Below are 16,333 nucleotides of genomic sequence, written 5' to 3'. Positions count from 1 at the left end.
TAACAAGGATTAAACTGTGCACAGCAAATCACTGCGGAAGCAGTTTTTTTAAAAGCGATAAAATGCTGAAAAGATTAAATTACTAAACCCAGTAGGGAACTTTGCCCTGTGGTGTACTTCTAACTTCTTCCCCAGACAGCCAGATGTCTTGCACCTCAGTGCTCTAAAACACAGAAGCCAACCCCACGTCCCTCTGCAGGCTGCAAAACCAGGGAAGCCTCGCTGACAAATGGGTGCTGCGTCTGCTCGGATGGAGACATCCCCTCTCCCCCCACCCCCCACGCAGGACCATCGCCTCAGTGTCCAAGCCTTTGCTGTACACCCAGTACGTGTGCTCTTTTTGCTCTGGGAGGGGTCAGAAATGCCAGAGATGAATGGAAAGGCGGAGAAAGAATCCACCCACACCCCCAAGATGCTACAGGGGATCCATAAAAGAAAGAAATAAGAAGCCCATAAGCATATGGGGAGCAGGTGCACTGGCAATCAGAAGCACTTAAGTTTCTTTGTTCATAAAATTGAGGAAGATGCAACTCCTCTTTTGGTGAAGACAGGCAGTGGTGGTGTTGCCAAAGTTTTCTTTAGATGGATCAAGTCTCAATACAGCTTTGCACTTCAGAGCTCAATGTGTTTAGCTAAAGTACCAGCTGGGTTTCGTCTCTCGCAATCCACATGGTGAGAACATCATCTCTGGTTGATGCTGGTAATAATAATAATAGAGCTCCTCCGTGGACTGAGGAAATTCCTAGATATATCCTGCCATTACAAGCCATTTTGTTAAATACTTAGCAGTTTTCTAAGCTTCTAAAGGATCTCACAGCCTCCTTCACGTAAAGAAGAGTTATCTTTTGAAGTTTCCTCCAGATGCTAAGAAAGATCATTAAGCAGCAGGGACCAAATTCTCAGCTAGTACAAAATGACACAGTTTCACTGAGAGACTAATCTGTGTTTGTAAAGAACCTACTTCATTTATTTAACCTCACGATGCAGCTGGGCTGAACCTACAGACACAGGGGTGAAATGACTTGCTCAGATTTACCAGGTCAGATTAAGAAACCAGCCCTGTAGATCCTCACCCACCCCCCACCCCCATTTCTGTGGCTTTAGGGCTGACTGCGCTGCTTTCCCACTGCTGAACGATGCTTGCACAACATCAGAAACACTTAACTCTGGAAATGCTTCACACTGTCACCTGAGCTTCAGAGTTTATTTGCTTTCATTCAAAACCTTTGCCCTAGCTATAAATCAGTCTTGCCTAATATAATGACGCAGAACTCAAAAAGTATTTTCTGAGCTTTCTTTAAAGCCTTGATTCATTCCATAATTGTATAGTAAAGTCTTTAAAGAGCTTTGGAAATTGTCTAGAATAGCATTGATTTTCCTTTTTATGAATAGTTATGGTAAGAGTGCAAAAATTGCATGCTTTCTGTGAAAGGCTATATTTAAAGATTTTTTTCCATGTCTTGATTTATACTGAAACTCTCATATAGTTTAAAAAAAAATAAAAATCAATATTTTCCCCAGAAGCAGAAGCTTTTAATTTGTGGCAAGAATTATTTGCAAACACAAACTCTCAAGAACCATAAAGGCTAGAAAAGCTATTCCCCCCTGCTGCAAGCCCCCCTGTACTCAGTGTTTCTCCTGGCAAGCTGCTTGCTGGCTCTGCAGCCCAGCACACTGCACCTCAGGGCAGTAACACTTCATTTCCAGGTGACTTTACACACTGCTGGAGCTGATGCCTCAAACACCTCTTCAGAGCCGGTGGAAAGTTTCCCACCAGCTTCAAGAGGAGCTGGTCTGGGATCCCAGGATCCCAGGGATCCCAGGACTACATATTCAAAGGTCTTCAGGAACAGGAAGACTTGTAGAAGTGTTTAATGGGATTTTTTTACAGCACTGCAACTCCTAATAGCAGTGGGACTAAAGTGGCTCCGGCTGTCAGTGAACATCTATGGGAGCCTTTAGGTCCTTATACACCTTTACAGATCATGCTGGCCCTGGGAAGGAGGATTTAGACAGTGTCCAGGTTCATTTCTGACCTGAAAGCCTCAGGCTTTATGTTGGCTCACCACGGACAGGACAGCTTGTGTGACAGCAGATCTAAACTAATTCTGTATTCAGGGTTGTTTGGATGCATGAGCGGAGTGGTTTGGCCTCAGCTCTGCTGTCACCAAGCACAGTTCAGTCTGATTCTCCTCTCCTTTAAAACTGATGTGTTTGCATCAGTGTAAACCCACCAGATGCGAGGTCTCTGCTCAGCACCACGGTGGACAAAGACGTGCAGAATGAGCACGGTGCAGGGCCACAAAGCTGTGCATGGAAAGGCTTAGCACTGCCTGCTCTCTAGTGTAAAAAAAACCCAACACCACAAATCCTGTGCCTGTGTGCTAAATCCTCATCAAAAAAAAAAGGAAAATCCAATACTACAATGTTTGTCACTGGTACGAGAGAATGAAACACTAACCCACTTCCATGTGCTGCTCGCTGCTCCTGTAATCACTGCAGTCCTAAACGCCATCCAAGCACCAGGCTGGCAGCATCTGTGGGATGGGATTAGTCCTCAGGACCAAATCCTGTTTTGCCTCATACAGAACAACAACCTGCCCTTCCAGCACCGCCTGAGCAGTGGCACTCAGAGACACAGATCGCCCTTCTCCAGCTGCACTGCGCAGGATGGTGACGACCTGGATGCCACCTGAGGGTGAGCTCCTGGCTCTGCCTAGACCCTGTGCCCATGAAGACATGCTGGAGTTATCTGGGCACTTGGTGGATGCAAAGACATGCAGAGACACCCATCGTGACACCCTGTCCTCGGAGGTACACCACCTTCACGGCCCCCAGGGTGGTGACACTGACCTTCACAGCCCCATCTTGGTGGTCGGGGGGTCCTGCCTTGTCCAGGCACTGAGCCTCCCTGGCTCTCTAACGATGATGTATTTTTCATTCCGGTATTTTCTTAGCCCTCTATTGTCAAAGGTGACTTTAATTCCAGCCAAAACATGAAGCATTAGAATTACACAGGGTTTTGCAAGACACAGAAGACAGAGCAAACCTGGGGATGGGGCTTCATAAGCTCCTGAAAAAGCAAATGGAAATTTATGGAAATGAAATCACACTTCTGGAAGGGAAAAAAAATGCAGCTATCAGCCTCTCAGTCAGCTCAACAAAAATCAGACTTTGCGCGAGACTAGAGAATTCAGCACGCTGTGAGTTTGCTTCCTTCCAAACAGAAGCGTGGGAGAGACACGGGGGAAGGGACCAGAAAAATCAAGTGACACAAAAGCAGAAGCCAGTTCTTGGGTTTGTGACTCTTCCTACATCTTTTGCATGGAAAACTGCTGCCCTGGCTCTGTTGAGCTTCATGCTGACGCCAAGTTGTCCCCCAAATTATTTGGCTCCCGTGGGTTCCCTGGGTTCCCACCGCAAGCAGACATCAGCTTGCTTGCAACGGGGATGGAGCAGACGAGCACGTAACTTCACGTAGGGACTCCCCAGAGTGTTTACATGAGTCCTATAAATCAGAAGTTTTACAAAGGTTTATTCTTTTGTGCTCTGGAGGAACACAGATTCAAAGGCCACTTTGGAAGAAGATGTTTTTTCCATCCCTCCTACAAGCCCAGACTTTTGTCTTGTATGTGTCTGAAGAGGAGGAGGGGAAATGCTACATCTGTCACAGGCGTTTACAGGTCACCTTGGCTCCCAGCAAAGCTCTGTCACCTGAGCCACCTACAGCTGGCTGTCCTCATGGTCCATCAGCACATGGCTTTGAAGGGGTACAGAACTGCTAACGAGTGTTTGTAGATGCTTTATGAGGTCTTGGAGCACTTAAGTGGTTAAAAGTGAAAAATTAAGCTAAAGGCTCTTCCTGGAGATACAGTAGCAAGTCAAACATCTTCACTGAAGTATTTATAATAAAAAAAAGCCAAGACCAGAACTACTCATAATATTTTTGTTGAAAGAGTTTTGATGAGAAAAAATTCCGTTACTGAGATAGTAAATGATTTTTGAACATGCATCTTGTGTTTTCCCTCAGGCATTTTTTCTGAATAAGTAAATAAAAGTCCCACAAAGCCCATGAAGTGTGAAATGCCGGTCACAGCAGCAGCAGCATGTGGTGCACCCACGGGTGCATCCCGCCAAGCAGCAGCCAGGATCCCCTGCCAGCAGGAGCAAGACCCCCAGAGCAGACATGGAGGGCAGCTAAGATTTTGGGATAATTTTAGCCCTGAGTTATGACAGCAATTTTGTGGCAGAGACTGGAGATGTTCCCTGTTGCCTGATAAACGAGGTGACAGCAGAGCTGATTTCTTGGTCTCCCTCAGCGCCATGTCTCCGGAGACATGGCGCCTTCCAGCAGTGAGCTGGGATGCTCACAGCAATTTTTCCTCCTTCTTCTTCAAGGATGTGACAATTGAAACAGATGTGTGGACGATGGTGAGCTGGTAAAACCTCACCTGGACTGACTAAGCTTCTCTCATACTTCATTTCCCACCAGCACACCTGCTTGCCGGCTAGGAAATGCTACGAAATGGCTGTCAGCCTTTCCCTTTTCTGCTGGGGAGGATTCCCAGTGCAGAGATTCTCCTCTGGTGCAGCCACTCCTTGAGGACGTGCCTGGGGAAATGGTTGAGAAACCCAAAAACTACCTTCAGAGATTTGTCTTTGCCGGTTTCCTGGAACTGATGATGGAGAGGACTGAGGATGCAGGGCATCGTTTGATTTGTGGTTTTAAGCAAATCAATTAAATCACATAGCTGGGATTTAACTATCTACCACATTCTGGTTCACCTCATTTCCAATGGAAATGAAAAGTAAATTATCCTCCCCCTGACTGTGGAGGCAGTATTGTTAGCATATGTCAATCAGAAAAGCACACATTCTGCTACATCAACATTCGGCTGCCAAAAAATCTTATTTGACTAAATGTACTTTACAAAATTACCAGTTATCTCATTCAGCGTCCAGAATTAGCATTTTTTTAACCACTCGGTGGATCATTTTCAGCCTTTAATAAGCACAGTGCCACGCTCCTGGATACAGCAATCTGTGGAAGACAAAGCAGGAAAGGGAAAGGCACACGGCGCTGGCATGCCAAGGGCAGCATTTGGCAATGGCACCCACGTTTGATGCTCACAGGATGTATCTGATCAAAAATCCAAAGGGTATTTTTTCCCCCTAGTAAATAAATCACCATCTAATTAAGCCCTGTCTTTGCATTGCATTCCAGATTGCCATGCCAAGTATCTCACCGTTATCAGCTAAATGCCATTCCTTAGATACAGCAGGACAAGAGAGGTCTGCATTTGTGAGTCATGGAAGAAAATAACAACTGCTTTTGTAGCCAGTACCTGGTACAGGGAAGAGTGTGGATGCTGAAAAACTGCAACCTAGGGAGGGAACTCAGTCCTTCAGGAAATTTTTGAGGAATTCTATTTATTTCAGAGTGTATTAACACTAGATTTTAGTAGAAATTCTTTCCAATCTTTCCTTTCTCTGATCATTCATTTAATAGATATCTAAATTAAGTCTGCAGATTCAAGGACGAAGTGTAGAAGAGCATGGAAGTGGGAGAATAAACTACGGGTTCTGAAACATGTGAGTGGGTACCCAAAACTAGTGGGAACCTGTACTGCAGGATATAGGTACCCGTCCTTACCTTGGATAAGGGCATCCTGGTGTGGGAACACAAATCCTGGATCAATATGAATAGGGACGAGTGCTGAAGCCTGTATGTAGATCTGGAGGTCTAACAGCACACTTGAGCAGGAGTTTGATCTTTATGTATCGCCAGTTTTCACTCACGCAGGTTTGCCTGCCACGTTTTATTTCTGGTGGCTGCTGCCTCAAGCTACCATGACAAGTGTGGCAGGGTGTGACACAGCTGTCACCCTTGGATGGAGGCTGTCTGGTGACGTGGGTGGGTAGCACTGGGTGCCCTGTGCAGGCTCATTTGGTGGCTGCATGTGGGTACGGTCGGATTCTGCATCCCTGCAGGGTCCCCTTGCACCACCAGGCAGCACGACACAAACCACACTGCCTTCCCATTCAGAGGGGTGACCCTCCCCCTGCCTCGCAACCATGAACAGTATGTAAATATCTGATGTAGATCCAGGTGATGGGAGATTACATCCCATCATTAGCTTAACGGATAATCAAAGCTATCAAAACCCAACTACTTTCCTCTTTATAAAATTCTGAGAAATAGTCACAAAAGCCTCTGGTTTTTATCACACCTGTACCTCTTCTACCCACCTATAGGTGAGTATGGATTCCATACATCTTATCCAAGGTAACAGTGTGTGATCATGTGAGTTGCTCTGATCCCCCCAAAGAGCTCCCCTGCTCAGCTCTGGGAGCTCCACGTGCAGACCAAGAGATTGAGGAGCCCCTTCACTCTGCCCCAGCGAGGCCCTTTCAAAAGTGTTAAATATCAAACCCAGATATTTCAAATAAAGGTTACAATGATGTGAAATATTGCTCACAGGCACACGTATCTGACGCCAACATGTTACGATCAGCTATGAATTATGGAGGCGAACCCTGAAGCCAGGACACAGCTGGGGGGGGATGGGGCTGGTGAAACCCTGGGAGTTGGGGCGGTGATGTGGGTGCGAGCCTGATCTAAACACGGAGATGAGCAGGACATCAAATGCATGTCATTTGGGGGGAAAGAGAACAAAGAAAAGCCTCAAATGCAAGCACAGCCTGCCCAACCCATCTCTGATAAAATAACTCAGCAGGTTTTGCTGACCTCAGCTGGCATCAGCCACAGGAGCTTCACTTGGTCAAACCTGAGTATCTCAGACCTCTGCAGGAATCCCAGTTTTCTTGTTTTGGATGGGGTCTGGGAATAGGGGACAGCATGTACTGCTGCTTAGGTGAAGAAAGAGAGCAGACAAGTCTAAATATAAGCTATCAGATGGAGCTGATGGTTGGTCCCAAGCGCCCAGACTAGGTCCTGTCCCCATGATGCTACTGCCCTGCAGCCATTGATGTCAGTGAGACTGGTACTTAATTAATTATATGGCAAGGGGCATGTGAGCATCTCTTACCGACACATCCATTTACTGGCCTTATTTGCTAAAGGAAAATCCCTGGAAAGACAACTCAGAGGACAATGCAAAAGACTTGTGCATGAGCTCTGGCTGCTTACTTCTATTAAGATGCTTCAGGGTTTGTGTTGGTAGATATTTATATCAGAAGAAAATTCATGTTACTACAGCGCATACGGTGACAGCATGCGCTGTTTGCAGGCTGTGCTGCACTTCGAGATCTACAAGGTGCAAGTACCTGCAACCTACTGCAAAACAGGACTTGTTCAGTACAACAGGGTAATGCACAGGACCCACTCACAGGCCAGCGGTGCTCCTCTCTGTGCTGGCTGGATGCGTCTGATGTTGTGTCCAGCTGGATAACACCAGGCATGAACTCTTCCAAAAGGCTTAATTTAGCTCTAATGTTGAGATCAGAAGGAGGATCTGCTTCAACTCTGTTTTCATTAGCATTTTGCATTTGCTCCAGAGTAGTTATGTTTTCCTGGTAACATGCCTTCTCTCTTCAGATCCATGGCCATCATGAGAGAATGACTGGTCAGTGTAGATTAAGATAGTAAGAGCAACCAGTGTGTAACATTTTCAAGCCTGTGTGTGGTCCCACACTGATGAACTATAATGGGAATGCAGAGCAGCTAATGATCTCAAGAAGTTAAGTTAATCACATCTCTGCAGGAGTTAATCATGTACAGAACAGATGGAAATAAATTGCGTACTGACAAAAAAATCCATCATATCTCTATGGTAAAAACATTCCACCAACTTTGCCATTCATAAATCTCCCTCCATGGAGAAAACATTTGTTCATAAAAAAGAACATCTGATGCAGAACACCTCAAATGGGTCTCTTGCTCATGATGCATTGGCAAAGATGTCAGGGCACTGAATAATGGTGGCATTTCTGAGCCTGACTGGATACCTGAAGAAATAATTTCACCTCATTTCTATGCATAGTTACAATCCCGTGGCCTGAAGTATTTTCAGATTTATCGTAAGTAGTAGCAAAAAGGTATGATTCATCCATAAGTATTTGATATAAAGCTTATAATTCCTAATTGTACACAAGGTAATACCTAAGAATCAAACTCCCTGGGGACCTCAGAGCCTCCTCATTACCTTGCTAAATGCCAGAGAACCTTCTTCATTGTAACAATTCACAAGATAAAATGTCCTCTTTTCCTGATCTTTGGACATCAGTCTCTAACCTAAATACTTTTTCTGATTCCAGCTCCCAAAAGGAAAGAAAAGCTGTGAAATGCAAGAAATCCTGGAAATAATGGACTGGAGAATGGGCAAATGGGAAGGGTTTAAGGTTCACCACTGTGTGTAGCAGAATTCCTTGTATGTCATGGATATTCAGCTTTATCACTTGATAAAACTGAAGGATAAAAGAATGTTTATTTAGAAAAACAGAAGAGTAAATAAACTGCCAAAAAACCCCCACCCCTGCCCCCCCACACCCCCCCACACCTCCACCACCACACCTCCCCCCGATATCCTCACTAGGATTGCACTTGATGAAAATGATGGATTTGGAGTCTTGTACATCTCACTTCAGCTAATCCAGGGCCTCCTGCCACTGATTCAAGAGGGATGTGTGGAAGCCGAAATGGAAGGGGTTTGGCCTGGGAGGATTGCTGCCTGCCCGTACCTGCTGAGGGAGAGGGAAGAAGCGACAGAGCGACAGGGATGATCCTCCATCACGTCATCATTAACCTGAAAGCTTCAAATCTTTCCCCCTTCCTCCTTCAGGAAATCCTCCTTCTTAGCTTCCTGCGATTGGGTACATTGAGCTACAAGGTAAATTGATTAAATTTACCTAATTTTGCTTGCAAACAAGGATGAAGTCAATTTGTATGCTGTCAGTTTACTGGCCTCAGCTTTGTTCCTCAGATCTAGTTACCCACAGCACTATTTAGGGCAATATTTTTGGTTGAACAAAAACTCAGTGAATAATGTTCCTGATTTTCCCTTTGAACATGCAGGTCTTTGTTACTATTTTCCCCTCGCCCTCCCCAGCAGCTATATTCTACTGAAGAAGAAATAATACTTCAGCTTCAAATGACAGGTTGGAAATATGCTTTAAATAATTTACCAGTGCAGTTGGATTTCAGTTCTCACTATCTGCTGGTATTTTGGTTCCTACTTGTTTTCGCCAGAGGGATGTTGCCCATCGCCTATCACAATATATTTAGCTTTCCCCGGTTCTGCTGCTTGTCAGTCCTCTAAATAATTTAATAAATGTTCATACAATGCCTAATGCTCCTGACATCTGAGTAATCCTAATCCAGATTTTGCAGTTTTTTGGTGTCTATCCTTTTGCCTCTCTTCTTTTCCAATGGGCATTGCACAAGCCGTGGGGGCTCAGGCGGTGCACATTCATCCAGAGAAAGTGTCCCCATGGCTTGGTGCTTCCCCTGATGGCGGCTGACACTCTCTGTTAAGGGTAGCTAATGAAGTCCTTGTCAAAACTGAGAAAATCATCCTCTTCCCTGTGCACTTAGCCACAGCTGCAAGTGCTGGGCACACGTGATGCTCCTCCCATGGTGCAGGTTTTGCAGCCTGGGATGGGGGCAAGAGCAGCAGCCACCGCAGCCTTGGTGACAGCGCAGGCTACACGTGTGTCTTAGGGCTGTGTCATCATGCGAATAAACCACAGCAGCTGATTTTACAAGCCAGTCCCTGGATCCTTGCTTCTCTAACATCTGCCTGTTATTCCATACTTCATTGGTTCGTGTTTGGGATGGTGGTTGTAATGAATGAGGTTGTTATACTTGGATATTCTCTTGCAGACGATATCAAAAAAGAATCAAAGCACGGTGACAGTCAGTTACCCCCCAGCTTTTCTTGTTCTGGTAATACCGAGTCATTTAACCCTTGATAATTGAAATGGATAGGTTCTGCCTGCATGGGTATGAAGTCACAAGCAGCAGGCCAGCGTGGGGATTTCTAGTCAATGTTTCAGGAGTAAAATAAAACAGAAGCACAAGCATGGGAGTATAACAAGCAAAGATTTCTAACTGCAAAGTGCAGTAAACAGTTAAATCAAGTGGTGCTTGCCGGCTTGCTTCCCACACTCTTGGTAGATGGCTCACCACAGAGAAAAATGTGGGTCTGCTCTGCTCACCTGGTGCCTACCAAAATTCAGTTTTACACTCGGCATGTGGCAATACCACAGGCAAGGGGGGCTGAGCGGGAGAGGGGTGCTGGGCTCCCATCTTCTGCTGGCAACCGAGCTCGGTCCAGGCACGGGGAGTCCCAGGCTGCGGCCAGAGAGTGGGTGTGCAAAGCTGCAGTGACTCCCCTCTCCTGCTCTTCATGGGGAAAAAATGGGCATGCAACCAGCAGCTGGGTGGCAGGCAAGCACATGCTCATTTGAGCGAGAGTGCAGGGTAATTAATAAATCAGCTCCATCCCCCCAGGATAAAACTGAAGATTTAAGATAGACACTTTGCTATAAACTGAGCCTTCAGCCTGATGCATGAGGCACACATGCTACAGAAGGATTCAAAGGAGAGTTAATTTAAAAAAAATAAAATATGGAAAGAGCAAATTATTCTCTTATTGAATAAAAAAACATTGGACCCTATTCTTGTTTTCCACATTCTGCCAAATGAGGTGGAGGCAGATGTGGGTAAGAGGTGCTATAGGTGTCTGAGAGACAGGTGAGATCACGTCAAAGAATGATTTATCTGTTGAATTATGTTTCAAATTTTCTGAAGTTATTTGTAATATTTCACATATGCTGAAAAGTCACATTAATATAGCTGGTAAAATAACAGCTTGTCTGCTTAAAATAATTAATAGTTGACAAATGGGTTGAATTTTAATTCCATGAGGAGCTTTGGTTAGCACTAATAAGTGTTGATTAAGGTAGCAATTAAAATCTAACAATCTCTCTGGGGGTCTGAACTTTAAAGCTTAAGTTTGGAACATTCCTCAACTTACAGAGAAAACACTACAGTTCCTCCCCAAGTCGCGTTATCAAGCTGTAGCAGTGCAGATCTTTTGTCTTTATTTTTTTCCAGTTTACACAAATTAATTGCAGCCTAAAGCAATGCCCCACAGCCAGGGGCAGCACCCAGCACCTACCCTATATCTAACAACTGATGGACATCAACCCCTTGGTACAGCGGTGACGTTTAGCTGTGTGAAGTTTTAGCTTTCTCTCAAGTAAGTCAATGTTGTAAGACCCTCTCGAAGTCCCTATTTCCAAGGCAGTCCTTCCCAGGAGGTAGTACCTGTCCCTCTTCTCATCAGGCTTTGAAGTGGGCTGGAGAGATCTCCATCTCACCTTCGAGATGTTCTGCTTCGGAAATGTAGCTGACCTCTCAAAAACAAGCAAGGTCAAGTAGTGCCGAGTGTGTGCTCACCTCTTCTGAATCACTCTCCTGCTACTCTGAGAAACCCAACTGCACATCTCTTAATCAGGATGATTGGATGAGCTACCAAGGAGAAGCGTTGACTAGGTAGTGTCATGAGGAAGACTAAAATTATCTCCCTCTGCTGCGCTTCAGCAGCGTGACCAAGGCAAATCAAGCAGCACATTTTTGTTTATAGACTTGTTTTACTGATTTATCATCAGGGGACTATTCATGGAGGTCTCAGGTTCTTTATGATCTTACTAAACCTGAGAAATTTTAGTCACTTCCCTGCAGTTTACTATTTTTGAAGGAGGAAAGCACATTTGTATTTCATGAAGCACCTCTTCTACACTGGCCAGATCCTGTTCTTTTTTCACTCTTGCTGTGGGCAAGATATAAATCTAACACAAACCCAGATTTGTCTTCCTTCCTTCCTCCCACAAGAGCTGTGGGCCCCCATTAATCACATTTCATCGCCCGGTTTGCAAGCTGAATGCCAGCGGGACAAAAGTAGGAATACAGTGTGAACTGGGAACAACTTTGTCCTCTCGTGTTCCCAGCATGAACGGGAGTGCATCGGTATGTCTGCCCATGTCGGGCAGCTTTAATCACCAAACCTCTCATTATATTGTTATATTACAGTCTGGTTTTTCAGGTCTCTTCCTGCTGGAATAACATAATTTTCCTGTAGGGTACCTTCAGTGGCTATTATCGAAAAAAAATAGACCAGCAGAGAATTTGTGTGCATCACAGCCACCGTGCTCAAATCCAGGGACCGTTCCTGGGGTCAGAAGGAAGCTGTGTCCCCTTGACCTCTCAGGGCTCCTACTCAGGATGGTGGCTGCTGTGTGGTCCTGCTCCTGGCCCCAGCATCCCCAGCATCCTCAGCTGCAAAGGAGTCTTGGCTGCATGTGGAACAGCCTCCATCCTCACCAGCCTCTCGTTCCGGGAAGGACCTTTAATAATCTCCATAATTTTTAGGTGCTTTCTTAGCCCAGCCTATGTGATCTGAGGGTGGCTGTTGGTTTCTCCACAGCACTGCATGCTCCTCGGTACATTCGCTGACTCAATCCATTGCTAAGGGTGTGTACAGCAAGGGAGAGGTGGAAAGCTGAGTATGTGAAGAGCTGGAGGAGGAAAGGGAATAAATCTCTCCAGAGGGTGGAAAAAAAAGCCCATTCATTATCAGTCAACGTGTGTATTTCCTTTCTGTGTTGTAAGGATGAAATACAAATGGCTCAGATAAACGCAGAAAGGGACAAAAATGAAAGCATGATAACTAGAGATGCTCGGAGCTATTTTTTTCAAGAGCTTGAGAACTGGGTGCAATTGTGCATTTGCATTTGAGTGAGCAATCTCCACGCCTGCAGCTTTGAGACAGGTCACTCTCTTCATGCAAGGTGGACACCAGGCTTGGCCCAGCCGGGAACTGGAGCTGCAGCAGGGCATGAGGGACCATTGGTGAGCTAGTGGGGCTTCCAAAGAAAACAGTAGCTGCTGCAAGAGGTTCCCAGGTAGACACAGTCGTCTTGGACATCTCCATCCACAGCCAATACCACCTTCAGAAGCAGGGGTATTAAAGCTGGCAGAGATGGCTCTACCTGTGCTGCAGTGGGCACTCAGGGCTGCTGTGGAGACATCACCTTGGGTCTTGAAACACTACTGTGTGGGAAACCATGAGCTCCCTAAGAGGAACCAGGGTGATTATTCATGCACAGACTTCCAGACTACTTAAAAAGGACTATTCAATATTTTTACAGTAATACTATGCACTCTGCTGCTCTTACTGTAGAATTACAGGTGTCAACCTGAGGAGGGGGGTGTGTGTGGCAGGGGGGTGTGTGTGTGGGGGGGCACTTTTTGGAGAAAAGCTATTTTGCCAGGGAGATGGACAAACAGAGGGGCTGCAGAGAGACCTGGCATCTCCAGGGAGCTCAGAGGATCTACCGGTTTCAGGCTGCTGACCTGCTGCCTCACAAAGCCATGAAGGTAAATCAGCAGGTGAGTTACACATATAGCAGGGACAGTGTGGAAGTACACGCTGGCTCAAGGGATGAGCAAGGAAAGTTGATAGCAGAGAGAAATCCTAGTGTAGATGTAGAGAGGGAAGCAGGTATCAGAGCCCACCTTCCATGGTGACAATGTCTCTGTCAGCTAATTAAGCGCTGCTGCATTCATTGAGCAGCTCAAGTCCCACTGAGCAGCAGGTCCCAAGCCTACCTGGGCGGCTAGAAGACCACCCTCACCGCAAATCTGCACTATCTGCCAGAGCATGATCCCAAGGCAAAACATACAAGGTCATGGGGCTTTACTGCCAAAGGCTAGTCCTGATTGCATTTCCATTTCTCAAAACTAACTGATTTTCTTTTCTTTTTCTTTTTTTTTTTTTTTTTTGGTAAAGTGCAAAATGAACATGCGGGACTAATGCTATCGGATAAGACTGAAAATGAGACTAATAGGCCAAATGTCAGATTTGTTTCTGGTGTAGCTGCTGAGGAGTCATTACCGAATACAGTCTTTATGTAACCTACTTTGCTGTAAGGCATAATCCAGCCACCAGATGACTGGCAGGAGGAAGATGTTTTGCCTGTGGTGGGGCTTCTTTTGTTATAATTTCCTTTGGACCTTACCCCAAAGAATCTGGCCAGCATTTGAGATTGGCTAAAAGTCTGATGGATGAGGCAAGTCTTGAGGTGCTGAGTTAATTAACTCCTTGGATTCTATATGGAACCACGGCTGCCTGCAAAGATATAAATTGCTGTTCCTTAAATTAAGATTCTGATTGCAGGTTTAGAAAAACCGCTGTTTCCCCGTGGCAGTTCAAATCTGCAGCCTGTTAACACTAGAGTTGTTTTTCAGATTTACCTTTCTCAAAACCATAAGGGTCCATGGAGGAATGAATGGCTGAAAGTGTTGACCTAAAAGCCGGAGCAGAAATCAGCTTCCAACACCCTGAGTTCTGCAACGCAGGAGTCAGGAGCTAAATCTCTGCAGGTACCCAGTAACTCCTGGTCCTGTTCAAGGCAACATCAGCTTCTGCTCACAGAGACATTTGCAGCTGATGTTGCTGGCACACTGGCCTTTGCTAGGGATTAACTAAAATTTCCTTTTTAAGCGCAAGAATTTCAGTTGGAAAATTGCTTTTATCCCTAAGGCAGGCTTTGCAGACACAAGACTCAGTCTCAGGCAGAAACCGTTCCTCTCCAAAGAGTTACAGAGGCAAGAGTCCTTGCAGAAAAGCAGGTGATTTAACAACATGAAATAATCACAGTGTCATGAATGCAACCAGGATTTCCCTGTTAATTACCTAACTGGTTAATTAAGGGGCTATTTTTTTATTAAAATTAATTCTCATCTTTGTAAAATACATGACTTAAAAAGAGGATGTACAAAAGTGTTTATCATTGATGCCCTAAGATGTTAATTTCCCAATGTTATGATTTGTAATCAAGATTAATTTTCTCTGACTTATCCCGCAAAGGAAAGACTTTACACCAGTTTTGACATTTAAATTACCTTAGATTTGCAAGTCCAATATTGTCATAAATATTCATAGCCAAGAATCGAGTATTTAGCCTTTAATTATTTTTTTTTTTAAATGCTTAAATCCCTACTAAAACCTGGTTTCAGAACAAGCAGACAGAAATTGAAGCACCTTTTATTCAGAGCACAGGGATCATCTGGCTTTGCTACCCAACAGTGAACTGACACATTACGTTTCTGTTTGGTGCATGCTGCTGAACAGAATTTGATGGTGAAATCATCCTTCGTTTGCTTTCCTGAAGCCTGTTTGCCAAAAGCTACTTTTACATAGAAGTTATTGGACAGTGTTGCCATTGTCTTAGCATGTGCCACGTCCACTACTGCATGAAACGAGGAGAGGTCAGTACAAACCACAAAAGCAGGTCTCCAGGCAGTTGGCAGCTGCTGGCACGGACCGCTGCCACGTGCCATAGCCAGCATCCAGCATCGCTGTGCCTGGGCTCTCCTCTCGGGCAGGCAGAGCATTTAGGCTTTCACAGTTACACAAATAGAAGATGCCTGACTTGCCCTGAATGCTGTCCCTGTGAGCACAACCCCCAGCTTGGCACGGGCGAGATGCCTGCTGAAAAGAGATGCCCAGGGATTTGTGAAAAAGGGCTTTTTTGGTGCTTCCTGGCTTTTACCCTGCAAGATCACTTGTATGTACCGACCCTTCCCTGCCCAGGGTGTGTGTCAGCCTGAGCACACTGCCCACAGATACCCCGGCAGGCTGCGGCTGAGGGAGCATCCCTTTGCCCCCCGGCAGTACCGGCAGGCACGGTGTGTTCTTGCTGCTCTTCTCCAGCCACCCCATTCATTCAGTCTCTTTGGCACCATTTCGGTGACCAAGGAGAAAGCTGCCTTCCTTCCCGGGGGGACTGGCAGCCCCCCAGGGGTGATGCGCCAAACCCCACTCATCTTCCCTGTGCAGAGGTTCGGCTGCTGGCAGAAACCCAGGCGAGAATCAGCAGAGGTGAGGTGCTCCGACCCCTGCCCTTGCTGGTGAGGGTCTCTCTGGTGGCTGATTTCTGTCTCCAAATATTTAAAGATACTCCATTTGTCTCCAGAATTTTGTGAGACAATGGGTTGGTGTGGAACGGGAAGAGGGACAGGATCAGGCCATACGTCGAGGAGAGGGCTGGCTCTACTCAGAGCCTCGCAGCTGAATGCTGATGGATACTGCCAGGCAAGTACCTGCAGATGTCAGTCTCAATAAAGGGCAATTTGGCTTCCTAATGAAACATCCTCCTCACTTCAGTGACTGACGACTTCAATTTTTTTTATGTCTGATACCTTTCAAATGCAATTAACTTCTCCAATCTTTTTTCTCCCTTCAACAATAAGGCAGGGACAGAGAACCAGCAGTATTACTATTCATTTCTCAGAAAACATTTCTAT

At 45.6% G+C, this 16,333-nt stretch overlaps 1 protein-coding gene across 1 annotated transcript in view; it reads right to left on the bottom strand.

Annotated features, from left to right (window-relative positions):
• The window catches only part of NTSR1 (neurotensin receptor 1), a 64,839-nt gene that overhangs the window by 20,727 nt on the left and 27,779 nt on the right, over positions 1-16,333 (bottom strand). The window lies entirely within an intron of this gene.

This window comes from Falco biarmicus, chromosome 10 (assembly GCF_023638135.1).
Source record: "Falco biarmicus isolate bFalBia1 chromosome 10, bFalBia1.pri, whole genome shotgun sequence".
In the NCBI taxonomy this organism is placed as follows: domain Eukaryota; kingdom Metazoa; phylum Chordata; class Aves; order Falconiformes; family Falconidae; genus Falco; species Falco biarmicus.
Note: the sequence above shows the minus strand (reverse complement) of the source record. Positions and strands in the feature narration are given on the sequence as shown.